Genomic DNA, 19476 nt, shown 5'->3' on the forward strand with positions numbered 1-19476 from the left:
GTAGAAACAGGACAAACATTTCCCGGATGCTCTAATTGCGTTGGAAAAGCAAACTGGGGTTAGAGGTGAGTGAAACCGTAATCAGATGTTGACAGCCTACGGTAGCTCTTAAAGTTGAGGGAGAAGGATTCTAGCTATCTCCATGGGCAATTGCATTGCCAAGATAAGCGTGGACTGGATGTGGTAATTCGTGGTTATCTGCTCAGCATTGGGCCACAAAGATGTGTTGTTCGTAGTCTCGGGGAAGAAGCAGTCATGTAAATGGGTCTAACATTCTGCTCTATGTCTGAAGTGAGACAGAAACACAGGGGCATGACTAATCCCCTCCAGTGACTCGTAATGCCTCCCAAATCACAGCTTTTGAGTTCAGTCTTGGAGGATAAGTAGAAATTAGCCAGATAGAGTTTTGGGTATTTTGTTTGTTTCTTGCTACCCCCCCCCCCCTTTTTTTAGGAAAAAGGAACTGCATCCATGCAACCAGAGAAGCCTGACAGTAGAACTTATTCAGAAAAAGATGGTTCTGTGCTGCAAAGAGGGCTACAAGTTGGAATCCAGATCATAAAGGTGACGATTAGCTGGAGTTGAGGCGGCTCTAACGCAGAGTTTACAGTCACACACAGACAAGATCAGATTTCCATGGTGGAATTAAAGCCTGGACTAACGGGGAAGACGGTACAGATTCAGGAGACTGTTTTAAAACATACACTTTTCAGGACTTAGAAGTGAAGTCAGTTGGAGAAATGGTCACAGAAACACAGGTCTCAGAAGATTTCCAGATGTTACACCTCAGTTGAGTAGCTAGTACGCCCTTTACAGAGGTAGAGCTCACAGAAGAAGGGTGAGTACCACATCCCGCAAGGCTTGGTCCTGGAAGCCTGACTGGGGTGGCAAGGGAACAAAGAAAGGATGCAAAGGGAAGACATACAGAGATACACACAGGGAAGCTGGGATCTGGTGGGCCAGGAGTGCTTTGATGGAGTGTTATCAACACTTGGGAGACAGGGGCGGGAAGAGCTCTGAGTTTGAGACAAGCCCAGTGTACAGAACTAATTCCAGGACAGCCAAGGCTACACAGAGAAATCTTGTCTCAAAAAATACATAAGAAACAAACAAACAAACACAATATACACTTTTTTTTTCTTTTGCTTTTTTGACACAGACTCTCTCTCTGCATGGCTGTTCTGGAACTCCCTCTGTAGAGCAGGCTGACCTCGAACTCATAGAGATCATCCTGCTTCTGCCTCCCCACTGCTGGGATTAAAGGCCACCATGCCTGGTCCAACAGACACCATTCTTTATACACAGTTTGTGAGCTGGCGGAAACGAAGAGAAGGTGCCACGAAAGGTACAAAAACCGCTTCAGATGGTGGCCTGAGACAATAACACAGTACGTGATGTAGAACACACAGCACAGAGATTAACCTGTGTTTCGGGCTTTGCTCTTTGGGGGAGAGACTCTCACTGTGTAGCCCAAGCCTGTTGGGGAAGATTATTTTAAGGTGTGTGACTTTTGTTTACGCTGCGTTGGTTTAACTCTGTAAACCTGGGGTTCTTTGCCTGTCTAAAACACCAGATGGTGTAATAAAGAGCTGAGTGCCCAAGGGTGAGGAGGTAGCAAGGATAGGAGGGGCTGGCAGGCAGAAGAATAAATGGAAGGAGAAATCAGGGAGAAGAGAGAGAGGAGAAAGAAGGACAGGAAAATATCAGGGGCCAGCTACCCAGCTACCTGGCTATACAGCAAGCCACAGAGAAAGAAGTAAAGAAAGTATACAGAAATAGAGAAAAGTGAAAGTCCAGAGCAAAAGGTAGTTGGTATAATTTAAGAAAAGCTGGCAAGTAACAAGCCAAGCTAAGGCCAGGCATTCATAAGCAAGAATAAGCCTCCATGTGTTTACTTGAGAACTGGATGGTAGGCCTCCCGAAAGCCAAAAACTTCACAAAACACCCTTGGAACTCAGCAGAGGTTGTTGGACTTTGGAACTGGCATCATGAAGTTACGAGCTACCCAACGTGGGTGCTGGAATCTGAACTCAGATCCCCGAGAAGAGTAGCAAGCGCTCTTAAGTGCTAAACCATTTCCCCCACATTCTGTATAAACAGCTTGGAACTCTGTGTCCATGGGCTCTAAATCCCCCGATTCAATTACAATTAACCGTGGGTTGAAAATACTGTTCTAAAAATTACACATTTACTAATTTTTTGACATCATTCCCTAAACAATACAGCATAACTATTTCCATGGCCTTTTTATTGTACCAGATTGGCTAACTAATCTAGAAATGGTTTGAAGTCCACAGAATGTATGCAGGGAACATATGCAAACACCGCACCATTTCCAGAAGGATTCTAAATATCTGCAGATTTTGGTATCCAGGCTAACTTTGTAACCAATCCATCCTGGGTTCTAAGTAACGGCTATCTACTGTGTACGTAGGATACCTTTATTTGTATACGGACATGTAATACATAGTAATTCTCATATGTTTATCGTCTACCAGGGTGACGAATCTCAAGCATCTCTGTAACCATCACACATACGGTTCATAATCCTTTTAGTCTGTTTTCATCCCAATCTTCAGCCCTGTTTTCTCCAGTATTTGCCACTGAACTCCCACGAGAGTTAAAAATAACGAATTTCCAATCCAGACTGTGCACAGCACTTTTCTCCCGCGGAGTCTGAGTCACTGTGTCATTAGTCTCGAGTTGGGAAGGCCCGTGAGAAAGTAGGCAGGAGATACTATATGACCTCAGTAGCCCCTGGAAGAAGCTCACCCCCAGAAGGGCGGCAGCAAAGGCAGACTGTGGTATCTGCCTGTTTGGATAATGGTAGTAGCTTATACTATTCCCGGGGCGGGGAGTCTCTTGGACACCCCTGACAACAACCCAAAATGAAGTTCCACATGCGTGGCACAGGTTTCTATTATATATTGCTTCTGAAACGATAAGCTTCTTTTCCCCACACGTCTATGCTCTGGAGATAGCCGTGAGCTGTGTACACGGATCGGTCATTCACATCTCCCAGCATCTACGGAGGACCCACAGCTTGGCAGACACTCTGCAGAGCCGAGTTCAAGAGGAATAAAAGATGAGTCACTGTCGGTAACCGTCTTCGGGAATCCTGAGTGATATGAGGGAGACCAGCACACCCCCATAGATAGCACCGATCAATGATCGCAAACCAGATGGTTTTAAGATCCCCAAGGCAGAAAGTATGGGTACATTAACAAACTTCAAGCTTTATTCCAAATCCCAACTCTAGGATCCATTGTCCCCCACTCCCACCCCAAATAAACATGCTGAAAAATGTTCAAAAAAGTCCACTTAACATTTCCTGAGGTAACTTTGGACTCCTGGTTTCTTTCCACTGGTTTGTACCATCACGATTCTTAAAGCAAACACAGTGTTTCACAGGAGAAAGGAGTCTGGACAGTGATATTTAACCAGAACACTGCAACCGTTTACAAGGAAACATCAAGTTCCCCAACACAGAAGTCTTGGGCTAGTCATCTTTGTGTCCCAGCCCCGCTTAATACTGGGCGGCTGCAGACAGTATGTGAATGCCTGCAGACAGGACCGAAGAAACGCATGTGATAAGTGACCAGGCTTACGGAGTTCCGCTCCCACCCACAGGGACCAACGGGAGCTACCGTGACTCTTCATAACTTAAAACGGCATAAATCTTAGAGTTTGGCTTTTGTTTTCCTTTATCATTGTACTGCATTTTCTCAATTAAACATTTTCGGCATATGTCACTTTAAAGAAAAAAAAAACATATGAACATCACCTGACTCCATCTTAATTGGTTTACTCACTATCAATTGTTATGGAGTAAATGAAGGTATTTGGTTTTATTGGACCTTTGCAGTATTGAGCACTTTTAACTTTTTTTTTTGCCTTTTTTCTTTCTTTCCTTCCTCCCTCCTTCTCTCCCTCCTTCACTCCCTCTCTTCCTCCCTCCCTCCTTTCCTTCCTTCTTTCCTTCCTTCCTCCCTCCCTCCCTTCCTTCTTCCCTGCTTCTTTCCTTCCACACAGCCTCACCCTGAAGCCTTGGCTCATCACCTGGAGCTCACTAAGTAGACTAGGGTGACCTACAGCTCACGGAGACCTACCTGCCTCGGTCTCCAGAGACCAGGAATAAGCAAGTGAGCACCGATACCCAGTACCATCCTTAATGTTTCAAGCAATATTTGCTGCTTTAAACGTATCTTGATAATATAAATGTTTACATCATAAATGTAAATAATGACCTTTGTGTCCAACCATTACAAAGCAGGGAAACCCCTTAAAGGCTTAGGAACACAAGAGGAAACCAGCTACTTAGAGCAGGCTTCATTTGGAGGGTGATGTCGGTTTTATTTTTAGAATCTACAAGCAGATTCATACACGCTAGGTTCCCACTGCTAATTTCTCAAAAGCTAACTTAGGGTCTTCAGTGAACTCTCACACTGAACTAAACAGCACAGCTTGGCTTGCTTCTCACTCTTTTAACAAGACGTTAAAAACCCACGCATTTTTAAAGGGGTAAAATTAACAGAAAACACACACATTAAATACCTAAGTACTACTGCTGACCAAAATCTAACCCCTCCCTAAGGATCTCAAGTTCTTCGAGAAAGTTCTTTTCCTTAAGGGCTTAGTTGAAGTTCATTCTTCTTAACTGTACTGTATTACGGATCATGTTCTATGACCTCTCAGAAATAGCTGGCTTGGATTCAGTGACGCCCCCTGTGTATTAAATTTCTCCTCGTTTCTGTTTTTGTTGCTGTTGCCACTAGCGGTGGTGGAGGCACCTGGGGGCATGTGGGCTAAAGTCTACATATCCCAGGTGAGCTGCAATGCATTTAGTTTTACCATCAAATATCCTTAAAATGTCCCTTTGCAGAAAAACAAATGGACGTTGAAAACCCTTTGCGCGTCATTAAAATTTCTAGATGAACAGTACTTCCTTTACCTTTGCGATTCCAACTGTAAAAAAAATAAATGAATTAATGTACATGCAAATGCCCTAACCCAGAGCTCTTAAATCGCAGGTCCTGACCAAATATGGAGTTGCGCACCTAACCGTGAGGGCTGAAAAAGTTGCTGACGTAGTCAAACTTTTCTGTATGGTCAGCGATCAAGATTAACCCCCAAACAAACAGGCAGTGAATCTGAACTGTTTGGGGGCAGGGTTCACTATGTTCCATCAAGGGGTCTCCCTACAGCCTCGGTTCCCCATAGCCTCGGTTCCCCACAGCCTTGGTTCCCAACACACACAAGAGTACTCTACACTGCGCATGCTCTCATGCTTGCGGCACCAATGAGCGAGCGTTGTCAGTAACGCCAAGATTCAGCTCTGAAACCACTGTTTGTATCCGCTGCAGTCTCTCTACTCCACACAGCCTTCTGCTCTTCTATGAACACAATGGCTCAGTTACAGAAGAAAAAAAAAAAAAAGACTTAACGACATAACAGGTAAAAGAGCTTGCTGCCAAGCCTGAAGATTTAAGCTCAGTCCCTTGCACACACAAGGGAGGCAAGCACGGACTCCTGACAGCTGCCGTATGACCTCCACGGACGTGCTCTGGGATGTTTGCACACGTGCGCAAATCGGTTTCTTTTATTATAATTTATTAACAGAATATGTTTGATTTCTGAACTCATCTTACACCTCTCTATGCTCAGAGTTGCATAACGATTTCTCAGGTGAAAAGGGATCATGAGTGAAAGTTTAAGAAGCCCTGTTCTAAACGGCACTAGAACTTTCTTGGATTTCTAAATGAGACCTAACACTTGGATATCACCCTTAAGGGAAGCCAAAGCCTAGATCTCACGCCCTATCACCTGATCTCAAGGCAGTATTTCCATCATATACATCTTCCTGCAGTGCAGCCTTTCACACGTGAAGGATGCGGGCACAGGCGTATCCCCACGAACACACACCAGCTCACTTAGAGAGTAAGTTGGAGATCTGTGGGTTCCGCCAGAGAGTACAAACCCAAGAACATTGTTCAGGTTCTTTATATCACCAAAGATGTTTTATAATGGTACACTTAGCACCAGACATGGTGGTGCGTGCCTGAAATCCTAGCACTCTCGGGAAGCTGAGACAGGAGCATCTCTATTGGGAGGCCTGCCCGGGCTTCACATCAAGAAGCTGAGACAGGAGAATCTCTATTGGAAGGCCTGCCTGGGCTTCACATCAAGAAGCTGAGACAGGAGCATCTCTATTGGGAGGCCTGCCCGGGCTTCACATCAAGAAGCTGAGACAGGAGAATCTCTATTTGGAGGACTGTCTGGGCTTCACATCAAGAAGCTGAGACAGGATAATCTCTATTTGGAGGACTGTCTGGGCTTCACATCAAGAAGCTGAGACAGGAGAATCTCTATTTGGAGGACTGTCTGGGCTTCACATCAAGAAGCTAAGACAGGAGAATCTCTATTGGAAGGCCTGTCTGGGCTTCACATCAAGAAGCTGAGACAGGAGCATCTCTATTGGGAGGCCTGCCCGGGCTTCACATCAAGAAGCTGAGACAGGAGAATCTCTATTTGGAGGACTGCCTGGGCTTCACATCAAGAAGCTAAGACAGGAGAATCTCTATTGGAAGGCCTGTCTGGGCTTCACATCAAGAAGCTGAGACAGGAGCATCTCTATTGGGAGGCCTGCCCGGGCTTCACATCAAGAAGCTGAGACAGGAGAATCTCTATTTGGAGGACTGCCTGGGCTTCACATCAAGAAGCTGAGACAAGAGCATCTCTATTTGGAGGACTGCCTGGGCTTCACATCAAGAAGCTGAGACAGGAGAATCTCTATTTGGAGGACTGCCTGCGCTTCATATCAAGAAGCTGAGACAGGAGAATCTCTATTTGGAGGCCTGTCTGGGCTTCACATCAAGAAGCTGAGACAGGAGAATTTCTATTGGAAGGCCTGTCTTGGCTTCACATCAAGAAGCTGAGACAGGAGAATCTCTATTGGAAGGCCTGTCTGGGCTTCACATCAAGAAGCTGAGACAGGAGCATCTCTATTGGGAGGCCTGCCCGGGCTTCACATCAAGAAGCTGAGACAGGAGAATCTCTATTTGGAGGACTGTCTGGGCTTCACATCAAGAAGCTGAGACAGGATAATCTCTATTTGGAGGACTGTCTGGGCTTCACATCAAGAAGCTGAGACAGGAGCATCTCTATTGGGAGGCCTGCCTGGGCTTCACATCAAGAAGCTGAGACAGGAGAATCTCTATTTGGAGGACTGCCTGGGCTTCACATCAAGAAGCTGAGACAAGAGCATCTCTATTTGGAGGACTGCCTGGGCTTCACATCAAGAAGCTGAGACAGGAGCATCTCTATTGGAAGGCCTGCCCGGGCTTCACATCAAGAAGCTGAGACAGGAGAATCTCTATTTGGAGGACTGCCTGTGCTTCACATCAAGAAGCTGAGACAGGAGAATCTCTATTTGGAGGCCTGTCTGGGCTTCACATCAAGAAGCTGAGACAGGAGAATCTCTATTGGAAGGCCTGTCTGGGCTTCACATCAAGAAGCTGAGACAGGAGCATCTCTATTGGGAGGCCTGCCCGGGCTTCACATCAAGAAGCTGAGACAGGAGCATCTCTATTGGGAGGCCTGCCCGGGCTTCACATCAAGAAGCTGAGACAGGAGCATCTCTATTGGGAGGCCTGCCCGGGCTTCACATCAAGAAGCTGAGACAGGAGAATCTCTATTTGGAGGACTGCCTGGGCTTCACATCAAGAAGCTGAGACAGGAGAATCTCTATTTGGAGGACTGTCTGGGCTTCACATCAAGAAGCTGAGACAGGAGAATCTCTATTTGGAGGACTGTCTGGGCTTCACATCAAGAAGCTGAGACAGGAGAATCTCTATTTGGAGGACTGTCTGGGCTTCACATCAAGAAGCTGAGACAGGAGAATCTCTATTGGAAGGCCTGCCTGGGCTTCACATCAAGAAGCTGAGACAGGAGAATCTCTATTTGGAGGACTGTCTGGGCTCACATCAAGAAGCTGAGACAGGAGAATCTCTATTGGAAGGCCTGCCTGGGCTTCACATCAAGAAGCTGAGACAGGAGAATCTCTATTTGGAGGCCTGCCTGGGCTTCACATCAAGTTCCAGGTTAGCCTAAGCTATGCAGTGAGATTCTGTCTCAAAATTAAAGTTAAACTGAACAGTAACAACAAAAGTAGCACGATTATATCATTTTGCAATCTAGTTTCTTATTTTGATACACTAAGCTTTCAGAAAAGCCGTCTATTTTCTGTTTTTCCAAACTCACTGAAATGATCTCAGGACAGCACTTGGGAAGGACTTCCCTAGACCACACAGGATTTAAGGTGGCCCTCCACCACAGCCCCTTTCCTTGACCATGGCCCTGCTAACTCCTTCTGGTTTCCATTATGCCCCCAAGTTTCCCATAAGTCCTTGATACAGACTTCCTAAGACTGGGGATTGCAGAAGCCAAAGTCAAAGAGGGCTTGGCTGGACAGACAGGAGGCCCCAGATGGGAGGCTTGGCTCCAGCAGTGAGAACAGCCTTGTTTTCCTGCCCTAATTGGCTAGACTAAAACACCCCCCCCCCCAAATAAAGGTTTTTCTCATCAAAACACAAAGGACAGAGGGAAAAACAAGATAAAATAACATTGACATGAAACTGCCTACTTCACCCTTCCTACAGGATAAGTTCTTCTCAGACAGCAATCACAGCGGAGAGTTTTTGTGTGTAATAGAAAGTGCCCTGGCAATCATGCAGGAACATATTTTAATGACTCCTAAAAAAAACAACAACAACAAAAAACCCTTACAGAGCAGAATGATGATACACAATTACAAGCTATGAAAGACAACAAGCGGTTTGAAACTGTGCCTTGCTGTGCAACTCTCAGGGAGTGCAGCGTGTCGGAGAGACAGTCAGTAGCAACACACAACTGCGGAAGTTGACAAAGCAGACTGGTTTCCTTGCTTTTTATGAAACAAAGCTACCCAATTCTCAAATTAGCACTGCGAGCCGAACTTTTCTGTGTGCTTCCTATGAGGAGGGTACAGGGTTTCTTCTGCTTTTTATTAAAAATAAATAAATAACCCTTCTTAAACGTCCAGGGAGCCAAGCATGGTTCAGTCCTGTTATCTTGGCACAAAGGACCTAAGGCAGAAGAACGGAAGGTTCAAAGTCAGCCTGGACAACCCTTCCTTAAAATAAATAAATAAGTCAATTAATTAATTGAAAGGTAAACGGCTCTCAAAAATATTAACTCACAGGTACTAGCCAATACCAAGCAACTTGGACTTCTAATTAAATATTAGACTTCCTAATTTGGAAACATAAACTCCACACTTTTTCTGAGCATTTGATACAGTTTACTGCACAGTCTCCCAGGCAAGAAGCAACAGCACCCATAACAATTTTCTAAGCCTCAATCTCTAAACAGTCCCCTCAAAGAAGCTCGCCAATCTTGCTGCAAACACTTCCATGATATGCACGGCCCCTCAAGTAAGTCAGCGTAAGTGTCCTTTCGTAGAAAAACCTTGGCTCTCCTGAACTCTGGCTTATACAGTTTTGTTTTTTAAATGCTTTGAAAATTTCCAGTGCACATTTGAAAAAAAAAATATCCTAAAACATATCTTGTTTTCTTTTGGAAAACAGTTCCAACGGGCAATAACAATCACAAGGCCTCCCTGATAATGTATTTCTTACGTATTTGCCTCCTACTTTGTCTTACACATTTGCAGTGGGGAGTTTGGCTTGTTTTGTTTGTCTCGTCCAACCTCATGAAACCGCATATCATTCTATAAGGGGTATTTGTGGGGAAATTCAAAATGAGGAAATTACTAGGAAGTTCCCATCTGTCAGTGAGAAACTACGCTACTGATGAACGGCTACAAAAAAACAGATACCAAGTTCACGTAACTGAGGGTGCCTATTGCTAACCCCCAAATTCAATCTTCAGACAAGCCAAAAAAATAAAAAAAAATCAGTCACTGGGAGGGGGCACCCCGGAACAGCTGACTCTTTCAGCGCAGGACACATCACGGAGGCCAGTGGCGTTGGCAAGGGTACTTCCCTGGACTAGTCTTCCCTTCCACTAAGCCAGGATCTCACAACCCTTCCTCCAGTCGATAATTTTATGCTGGGCATTGTGCTAAGGAACAATGGTTCCTGGCAGATGGAGCATCTGATTGGGTGAGAGAAGCAAGCTCTTCACCTGAGAGCTATCCTCACCTGAGTGCGATCCTCCGGAGAGCAGCAGGTGGGGCAGCCCGAGACCTGGGTAATGTTCTTGGTAGAGCTATCTCTACCGTTCGCCAAGTTCAGAGCAAGAGTAGACATGAAGGCCTATATCCATATCTAAATATTTCAAGGCTGTATATTAAGCCAACAAATGTTCCTGTTTTCCTGTTTTGGAAGACAAGGTCAGAACCGATTACTCTAGCCAGAACGTCAGGGGGCTAAATAGACAGCAGGTACTCTCCTCTCTCCACTCAAGCTCTCTCTACACAACGGCACAGGGACCTCACCTCTTCCTAACTGTGGCCTTCATTGAGCTTGTCTGTGCTTCCTGAAATAACTGCCCATGAGAAATCCCTTGGGCCTAAGAAACTGCACAGTGTTTCTCAGATTATGCTCAGACACCCTATGAAGACACCCAAGCAAGCTTCAGAAGCCGGCCTGAAGCTTCTCATCAGGAAAATCCTGTACCCAAGGTAGCTAGATGGTGTTCCAGAAGGCAGGATCTAGGTCTCGGTGCATGCACTATTAGTCCCTGTGAGGACAGAAAGATCAAAGAGGCCAGAGGAAGGGAAGAGTCTCTGCCTCAACTCTGAGACTAGTAATGAGCTCAGAAAGTTTAGTGGTAGATGAGATGCCTTAGTGTCAGCCCAGCAACGAGTAGAAAGGGGACTAGAGAAGGAAACCTACTGTCCAAGGCTATCACAAGACGCCTCCCCAGCCACCCTCATGCCTAGTCCGTCCAGACATCCCATTGGTCAATCGCAGAAAAAGCGAGGAAAGGAAGAAGCCAGCACTCTGCTAATGGGTGTGGTGTCCCCAGGAGTAGCAACAGTCACAGCCCAGAGGGATCCCATGGAGAAAAGGAAAAGGAAAAGTAGCCGAGAATTGACCTCCATTAAGACTTACTCAAGGACAGCCCGATAACCGCAAAAGGAAAACAGCACAAACCCAAAACACCTAAGCAGCAGCATTTTGCTGTTTTTTAATTTTATATGCACAGATGTTTGTTCCTGAACATGCTTGCCACAGCCTTCTGCCCACCTCGTTTACTCCTCAACTTCACCAGCCATTATTACTAGCCAGTTTTATAAGGATTTTATTTTATTTTTAGTTACGTGTGTATGAGTATGGGGGGGGGGGGGGGCAAAATGCACCCACAGTGGCCAGAATAGGATGCCAGATTCGCTGGCATCCCTGGAGAGAGAGAGAAAACAGACTTTTGAAAGTTGCCCTTTGACCTCCACGTGCACCGCCACGTAGACCCCACATACACATGTACACGTCATACAGGCAGTGGTGAATCACCTAATATGGGTGCTGGGAACCGTACCCAGGTCTTCTGCAAGGGGAGTATGCACGCTTAGCCACTGAGCCATCTCTCTGGCTCCATGACCCCACCATCTTCAAGCAGAAATAAACAAAACCCTGAGCCCCCAGAGAGCACGCAAAGCACAAACCTAGAAGGCCCCAAACGTGCACAGTGCTGCGTGAATCTGCAAAATGACAGCCGCTCTAGTTCCACCCCCAAGGCCTGGTCTTGAGCATCAACAGAGCCAATGTTCAGCCATGGATGGCTCTACGGTGTTTAAAACAGGATTTTAACCAACAATAACAATATCAAAATATCATAACAACCCCACTTTATAGCTTAAGAAAAGAACTTCAAGGGTCAACTAGATGGCTCATCAATTGAAAGCCCTTGCCACACATATCCGATGTCCTGAGTTAGGATCCCCATCCCAGCCTGGAAGGAGAAAACAAACTTCTGGATCGGTCTCTCACCTCCACGTAGGTTCTGTGTTAAATGTACCCCGCGTAAACACATACGCATCACACACGCAGCAGCAACAATAATAACAGGCAAAGTCAAAATAGCTTTTAAAGTCACCGTGTGTGAGTGCCTGCATGTGCGTATGGTGTGCGAGCATGGGCACAGGCGTGCCACACGGGACGTGTGGAGGTCAGAGGACAATTCCTCCAGTCAGACCTCTCCTTCTCCGGAGGCTGAACTCGGGCTGTCAGGCTCACAGGGCAGGTGTACTTACCTGCGGAACCATCGCACCAGCCCCAAAAGTTATTTTTAATATACCAAGCCAGCTTTCAGAAGGAACCGCTCAAAATAGCAGTCGATGAAAGAGAAAACAAAGAAACCAGACAACTAGTAAAAAAAAAAAAAAAAGACACTATTTTGAAAAGACAAAGTAGACAAACACAGACAAAAACGGTCCTTTTTTAGTAAGAAGTAAAACACAGATAAGATACATTTAAGATGAGGAAGGGGACAGAATTGCTAATTCAGTATTACAATCATTGTGGAGCACTCTACGAAGAAATTATTGCATACAGATGTGTGTATATACATATGCACTGTGCTGCTGAGAATAATAAAGGTAAAAGGCAAAGAAACAGGGATGCGTTGCCAACACAACCGTCAGAGAACACAGATACACTGTAAGTCAGAAGGAAGGGCCTGACACAGGCTGAGCATGCTCCACTGAAGAGGGGCAGAAAGGGACAGCGTGACAAGATGGACCTCTGAGAAGACGCATTCCAAGCTTAAAAAAAAAAAAACTCAAAAGTTAAAAACATTGCATAGACCAAAACATTTGAGAGTTTCGAAAAGTATCTTTAAGAAACAGAAATTCTCCAAAAACTCTAATTGGTTTCACAGATGAATTCCACCAATCCTTGAAAGAACATATAACCCCCATATAAAAAGTCTAGAGGCCTGATGACCCCTGTATGGAAAGACTGAGCATTTAGGAGACACACAGGATCTGTGTTAGTTAGGGTTTTATTGCTATGAAGAGACACCAGGACCACGGAAGCTCTTATAAATGAAAACATTTAACTGGGTTGGCTTACAGTTCAGAGGTTTCGTCCCTTATTATCATTGCTGGAAGCACGGTGCCTGGAAGGAGCTGAGAGTTCTGCATCTGGATCCCCAGGCAGCAGGAAGTGACAGCCACACTGAGCAGGACTTGAGCATCTGAGACCTCAAAGCCCACCCCCAGTGACACGCTTCCTCCAACAAAGCCATAGCTACTCCAACAAGGCCACACCCCCTAGTAGAGCCGCTCCCTATGGGGGCCGAGTTATTCAAACTACCACAGTATCTGAGCATCTTGTGTGAAAGCCAATCAAACAAGGCTAAATATAGAGCTCTGTTTCCCAGGTTTATCCCGTGTGCGGAACATACCTGCTTGATAGACAGATGGTCTCCATGGCTCAGTCCTCTGGGTATTAACTTCATGACTGCTAACATCACCAGATACTCGTGTGTGTGTGTGTGTGTGTGTGTGTCTGTGTCTGAGTATGTGTGTATGTGTATGTGTGTCTGTGTATGTGTGTGTGTCTGTGTGTGTATGTATGTATGTCTGTGTATGTCTATGTGTGTGTCTATGTATGTGTGTGTGTCTGTGTGTATGTATGTATGTATGTCTGTGTATGTCTGCGTCTGATGTCTATCTCTTTGTCTTTGTCTCTGTGTGTATCTATGTGTGTATGTGTCTGTGTGTATCTGTGTCTGTGTGTGTATAAACATTACTTAATGCTTACTTAAATTGACCACACTAAAAGATAAACGTGCCACTGAATCACCTCTGGAGCTCTAAAATTCATATCACTACCAGAACTGGAAAACCCATGTCACTTGCCAGATTAAGCGAATTGCTTAACTAATACAACTTGGAAAATGGCTATCTGAACGCTACCTAAGAGTAGCTCACAGAGTGCCAGCATCTGCTGGTGGCCCATGGGTGAATTACTTGAGAAACATTTTACAGGCCAGGCTCCACGATGAGTCCGGGTGCAAAAGACTTTTAAACACAATATCAGAAAATCTTTCAAAGAACAGTTTAGCGTGACAAAGGCGATCTTATTGTAGGAATAAAAGGAATATTGAAACAGCTTCCAGAATTGTACTCCAGACATAAATGGAATAAACCCTCCCCCACACACACACATTGCTTTGGGTCGATGGGTTTTATCACGCCAATAGAAACCACAAGGCTATCAATAGCGATGAGGTTAAAAAAAAAGCCTGACCCAGGAAACACAGCACCTTACTCCAAGTCGGTTTTCAATCCAGAGCCACTGCTGGGTTAACACAAGATCCCCTTAGGAAAGCAAGCACGTTCTATTTAAAACAACTGACTCCAAATCGCAGGCGGGCAAACATTACGCCCAACCAAAAGGTCACAATTAGGAAAGAGGACAGCAAGCTGTGAGGCGCATCCCTCCAGCAGGAGGACCTTTACCCAGGTAAGGAAAGAGTCAACTCACTGTTTCTGCTGCCAGCCCATCCTCTGAGGGTTGGGGACACTCCACAGAAGAGTTGGTCCAGGCAATCTTCTCGCGTGACACAGCCACGCAGTTCTGATCCCGGTGAGCACTGGAAATCTGATTTGATCTTGAAAACGGCCCTGGGAAACGGTGGCGGGCGCATGTGTCTTAAACAGTGTTTGCTTTCGCTATTTCTACAATTTATGTATTGGGGGAAATAACTGGGTCACTTGACACAGGTATTTTTATCCCCGAGCAGGGCTCTAAAAGAACGCCGCTGTCTGAAACATGGAAGGAGGCATGCACGCATGACTTCTTCTCCCTTGACCTATTTTGACTAACCTGTTTCCTACCCCTTCGCCACAACAGCACAGTGCAGGAAAGAACCGTCAGTGGGCCTGCTTGTGTGTGCCCACCCAATGTGTAAGTACGCTAAAGAGAAGTTGAACGTTTCCACCCCGGGCATGGCTAGAATCTGAGCCACTGAATATTTTCTTCAAGATCACGATTTCAGAGCTGGCAAAAGAGAGCTACTGGGTTCTCCCTGGAACTCATGGGCTGGGAGGGCTGACTTTCAAAGTTCTGGGGACTATAAAAAGCTCCAGTGTTCGCAGAGAGTTCTGTGTAGGATGAGTAGGTGGGGGTATAATAAGAAAGAACAGTATTTTGGTCCTTGGGCAGACTTTATTCCTTCATCCCAGCCTCCCACGGAGATGGGTGAAGATGTGCAAACCATGCCAGAATGCCCCCAACCTCCTGCTTCTGTTCTTCTGCCTGCCGCCCTCAGTCCCTGCGGGCGTCCACGTAGAGGTGGGTGCTCTCCTTTCTCCCCCCCCCCACCTTCTCGTTACCCTCTTCCTCCTTCCTAAACAGAGCTTCGGTGTCTCCTAGAGCATGTCCCCTTATGAGTATTTCACCTGGCGCATTCAAAATAACCACAATCATTACCCTATAAAGCATAGAGCGACCAAACTCAAGACAAAGAATACAACAGGGAATGCTGAAATAAGCCTCCAGCTCAAATCCGTGAAAATAAAAATGGTTTAAGTGAGACAGTGGTTTTTCTTCTAACAGATAACATTGTCATACTTCATAAAAAAAAACTTTCAATCCCTCAAAACTAAAACCACTAGTTTTTGTTTTCATAATTACTTTCCACAAACATGAGTATTATTATAAGCATATTTTTAAAACTTAACTATCTTTTGTATTATGTGATCAAAAACCTAAAAGACCTTCTGAACAAACATTTTTAATTATTGTGCAGCACTGATTTTAAATTAATAGCATGAAACTAATGTAACTCTGGCATCACCCCTCTCTGCATTATGCCCACAAATACTTAGCAGGGAAGATTCTAAGGGCTTCTCCCCACTCTTTTTGGAAACCTCCAGAAATTACACTTCGGTGATGGGGCGTAGTAACTAAGCTATTCCTGGAATCCTAAAATGTCAAACTACTAAACATAAAACCACAAGAACTACAGATACAATTAAACAAGAAAATATCAATCACTATTGTCATCCATTTTTCTAGAACTATTAAAAGAGAAATCAACTCTGAATTAAGATTGAAGTCCCTGCTGCTTTGTAGAGGTGTAAATTAATTCCACTCTCCGCCCTCAAGCCCCTGGACCAAGTCACCCTATTCATCCAGCAAACATCAGGGCCATCTGGACACCCAACTCAAAGGGAGGAGCTGAAAATTCAGAGAACAGAGCAGAAATAAGCCACAATCTGCCTCATGTTTTGTTGGCTGTACAAACTCCAACGGAAGAGACAAACAGAAATGAAAGAATATTTCAGAACAAGAAAGACACCAGATTATTGCATTATTAGCATCCCATGAGAAAACTGTGTGACCCAAAGGCTGAGCTCCAAGAGGCAGGAGGCAGTCAAGGTGGATAGAACAAAGACATTTCTGGGGACCAGGAAGGGAAACAAAACTTCACTCAACATACGCTTTAGCACTCATGGTGACAGGGGCTATGACATCCCCTGGGAGGCAACCTGAGGGGTTCTCTTTAACGGTGTCCCTCGCAAACGCTAACCATTGACAGAATATTCTAATGCACAACTCTTGTACCAACGTTAGCACTAACGTTAGCAGCCAAAGGGACCAGGCAGGTAAGGACAACTAATGAAGTCGTTTGTCAGTCCTGGGTGAGAGACGGGGACCGTGGGGTCTGGAAACCGCAGGGAGTAACTAACACCCAGGGATGAAGGTCATGGAAAGATAAATGCGCAGGACTTTTGTCTGTTGGTTTTGTTAAAGACATTCAACGGGATGGACAGAAGACTCAGCAGTGGACAACACACTCGGCTCTTCCAGAAGACCCTAGCTCAATTCCCAACACCCATACAGACAGCTCACAGTCATCTGTAACTCCAACCTCAGAGTGATTGGACTCTTCAGGCCTCTGGGTACCGCCATTCATGTGCACAGATGTATACGCAGACATGCGACATAGCAACATACATACATTAAAAACAAGGTTTAAAATCTAAAAACAAAAGTAAAATATCTGAGCTTTTTTTTCCTTTCTCGTTGAACTCTCCAGGCTGTCAAGATTATGTGAGGCATGGCTTGTTTCTGGTATGCCCTCTGTGTGCTTCTGTCATGGGTACTGGTGGGAGGGCGGGGAACACAAGCAAACCTAGAACACTGTTTCCTGGACATCATACCCTGTGAGAAGCACCGTCATTAGTGCAAGCTTCATTATGCTCATACACAAGACGGCAGCTCACCGAGGGTTCACATCCTGATGTGCAAATATAATAGAAGGGATGGCAATTTCACTAAAACGACCGCTTTAAGTGTATTCTAGATCAGCAAAATTATGGGCACAGCAACAAGTCTCTATTGTCTTTTCACATCCTTTTAAAGAACACGCGTAGATGTTTTTAAATTGTGACTTTATAATTTCTCTTTTTTTCTCTTCATTTGGTCTTTGTGTTGTTGGAATGTAATTTGTGCACCAATTTCTAACATTAAAGGGTTCGAGCTCACATTGTATCTGAGTTCTTACCTTCTTCTTCTACTAATTCATGCTAACAGCCCCCTTGCCATGAGAATTTAGAGTTTAAAAAGGAAAATCCAATCCTCCACGCATGATTTGAGAAACAGTACTCTACCCTAGATTTACAGAAACCTTCCCAGGGTTGTGCGATTATAGCTTTCCTTGGGCCCATATTTTCCCAAATTCAAGATGTGTTGCTTGGTAACAGACTAAAGTTAAAGTTACTGTATCCAACAAGAACAAAGTCATAGACATCTGTTCATCATAAAGCGTGGGTCCTTTACCAAGCACCAGGTAAGCCATGTATAGGCGTACAGCCAATTCCTCACAGATTTACAACTGGGTAGCTACCACGATGAAATGGAGCCATGGATTAAACTCAACCAAAGACACATTTGTTACCCAGCAAGCACCAAATGTTTCATAACTTAAGGCAGTCCCGACTGTTCCTCGGTTACTTTCAACTACCAAATAGGACAGTTAATAATGTCACCTTGACAGTTTCTAGAATCACCCAGGAGAAGTGCTGGGCACGCCTGTGAAGGGTCGTGATTTCCTTCATTAGGTCAGTCGAGGCGGGAAGACCCACCTCTCTGGGCAGAGCTTCTCCCTAGGCTGGGTGAGGGGAGAGAGGAGAGCAGTCACCTGCTCTGCCCCTCAAGGGCAGATGCGACGTGACAACCGGCCTCAAGCCCCTGCCTCTGTCTCCCTTGACATGACGGACGGACTGAACTCCAAAGCTCTAAGCCCCGATGAACACTCCTCTCACCCGTAAGTAGCTTTAGTCAGGGGTAATCAATCCATCATCGCAACAGGAGGAGTAACCGAGACATCTCCTAACCTGCGGGACTCGGTCTCAGGGAGACGCCAGGGTGTCCTGGTGACAGGACAATCCATCATCCTCGGGACAGTGGCCTATTGGTCACCTGACTTCCATGCTTCATACACACAATCTTTTCACACTCATTTCACAGATGAAAATGCTTTCTCAATATCACTGAGGTTAATTCAATTCTCCAAGATAGGTCTATCACGATATTTGAAGTTCTAGATAATCATGAGTAATGTATTAATTCTTTACTGGGATGCTTGAGACCATAACCTAAGATGAAATATATATTTATATTTAATAATAAATATAATAAATATATGTATATATAATAACAAATATAATAAATGTTTTATATCATAATAAATATATATTTATATATAATAATAAAGAAGAAGAAAACAAGGTGAGGAGTCCACGATTTTACTAAGGTACCTCTCAAACTAAATCGTCAAACCTGCCATGAAAAACTCACATTCCAATAATTCTGAAGTAAACTCTGTGAATGACAGGATGCCATTAATACACTGCCGATACTTGCTAACTTTTCCATTTTAACAAGAAAGCAGAGATTTGGCTGAGAGTCTTCAGCAACTCTCAGGATCCAACTGGAGTTCACGCCGTGGTTTTCTGCTCCCTGTGACACCTGTGACTGCTGGCTTCTCTTAATCATGCAAGATGACGAAGAGAAACAAATTTCCTTAAGGGAAGTGAAAACGAGGCACATCATCAAAGAAGAATTGGCACCGGGCTGAAACGTAAGGCCATTGTTCTGTCCTAAGTTAGGACATTCCTACTGTTTCCAGTCACTTCCAGCCTCTCCTCCCCAAATCTCAGGGTATGGCAGTTCACCAGAGACTAGGGAGGGGACCGACCGCCATGGCTAAAGGCTCATAATATCTTGCCATTTTGACCCAAAGCACCGCCCAAGAACAAAACTTCATGGGATAGTCTCTCAACAAGGCAATCACCTCTGTTTGATATTCCTTTGTGAACGTGTGATTTACAGTTCAGGCTTACTTTACTGTTTGCACTAATCAAACCTTCCTAACCTAAAACAGAAAGGGAGCTCTTAGACACACAGAGGGGTAATACGAAGAAAGATGGAAATCAACCGCAAAAACACAGCCCAGAAC

At 44.9% G+C, this 19476-nt stretch overlaps 1 protein-coding gene across 4 annotated transcripts in view; it reads right to left on the minus strand.

Moving 5' to 3' along the window:
• Positions 1-19476, minus strand: part of Hecw2 (HECT, C2 and WW domain containing E3 ubiquitin protein ligase 2) — a 307191-nt gene that overhangs the window by 232544 nt on the left and 55171 nt on the right. Inside the window, exon 1 of one of the 4 annotated variants that reach the window (XM_041668111.1) lies at positions 14493-14555. The exons of the other annotated variants lie outside the window; for them this stretch is intronic. The gene's annotated coding sequence lies outside the window, so the exon portion shown is untranslated. Of the gene's footprint in view, positions 1-14492; positions 14556-19476 lie in introns of those variants that run through there. 4 annotated transcript variants of the gene reach the window in all.

This window comes from Microtus oregoni, unplaced genomic scaffold, assembly GCF_018167655.1.
Source record: "Microtus oregoni isolate MIOR12 unplaced genomic scaffold, Mior012 000018F_ref0000195, whole genome shotgun sequence".
Taxonomy (NCBI): domain Eukaryota; kingdom Metazoa; phylum Chordata; class Mammalia; order Rodentia; family Cricetidae; genus Microtus; species Microtus oregoni.